This window comes from Sinocyclocheilus grahami, unplaced genomic scaffold, assembly GCF_001515645.1.
Source record: "Sinocyclocheilus grahami isolate Dianchi unplaced genomic scaffold, SAMN03320097.WGS_v1.1 scaffold3.1, whole genome shotgun sequence".
Taxonomy (NCBI): domain Eukaryota; kingdom Metazoa; phylum Chordata; class Actinopteri; order Cypriniformes; family Cyprinidae; genus Sinocyclocheilus; species Sinocyclocheilus grahami.
Window position 1 is genome coordinate 3,528,190 of NW_015505182.1, and position 1,294 is coordinate 3,529,483.

The 1,294-nt window shown below is 40.4% G+C and overlaps 1 long non-coding RNA gene across 1 annotated transcript in view; it reads left to right on the forward strand.

Annotated features, from left to right (window-relative positions):
* LOC107582017 (uncharacterized) overlaps positions 1 to 1,288 on the forward strand; it is a 20,070-nt gene extending 18,782 nt beyond the window's left edge. Inside the window, exon 3 of the long non-coding RNA XR_001608891.1 lies at positions 431 to 1,288. This is a non-coding gene — a long non-coding RNA (uncharacterized lncRNA). The remainder of the gene's footprint in view (positions 1 to 430) is intronic.
* Positions 1,289 to 1,294: the final 6 nt, after the last annotated feature.

Consider the following 1,294-nt stretch of genomic DNA (forward strand, 5'->3'; position numbering starts at 1 on the left):
GTAGTATGCTTACCCTTCTGATTTTACAATCATGCTGCAGGTCGAGCCCCCTCTTGGGAGAGTTGCGTTTGTGCTCCCTCAGCCTAGGTAAACTACTGCTAGCCGTTCCAGCATTGGAACATGCTGTTGGTCGAGCCCCCTTCTCGGATTGAGAACTAAGTGTGTTGCTCCCACAGCTAAGTAAATTATTGCAAGCTGTTCCAGCTTTGGAACATGCTGCAGGCTGAGCCCCCTTCTCAGATTGAGAACTGGGTGTGTTGCTCCCTCAGCCACTCAGGGAACCATGGTTACATAAGTAACCTGAGACGTTTCCTCTTAGTATGACGTGGACTTACGTAGATCATGCTTTTGGGCACAATACATAAGCTAACATGCGGTACATTCTGTATCTTTCATTCATTAAACCCCTGCTCTATATCTTCTGACACAGCCAGGACTCAAACCAGCAACCGTCATGCTGTGAAGGAATGACACTACCCACTGAGCCATGATGCTGCCCTTGACAGTATTGTATCATCAAAGTCTAGTTCAGTCACAACAAACAACGACTGTGGCTTCATTTAAATGCTCATTTGGGCTGCTGTAGCTCAAATAGTAGAGTTTGGCTTTTATTAATACTAAGGTTATGGGTTCAATTCCCAGGGAATGTATGCACTGATAAAAATGTGAATGCTAATTTATTTGGAAATTAAATATGTATTTTCCTTACCAGAGCAAAAACAGACAAAGTAATCTGCCATTTTGTGACTAAAATGTACATTACTCAAAATTAACTTCTTGCTTATTGAACTGTTGAATAATGATGGGCATATGAAGATGATATTCAACACAACAGCACTCTGGCTATTGGTTAATTAAATCCTTGCAGTTATTGTATGCTGTGTAATTGTGTATATGCATATGGATATTACTAATTCATTCAGCTTATCTGATGTCACAGCCATATCCTGTATGCCCATAAAACACATATTGACATGTTTTTTGTGCGTCTGTCATGATGAGAGCCCTTCATAGATGATTCAGCTGAAGAGATTTCATAATACATTCCATGCATTAGAGGACTCTGTGATGAGCCCAGGGAAGATTTAGAGCTTTAGATTGCTTCTAGTCATCACAATTGTCATTCAAAGCATTTATTTCCACAACCATTTATGCAAACAATGAGAGGAGATAGGAAAACTGCCTGCAGCCCCTAAACCAACCTGTGGAGCATTGAGCAGTAGACAAATAAAGCAGAGTGATAAATTAACCTAATTAAATGGTAATATTATTAATGTGGCTGGACCACTTTGCA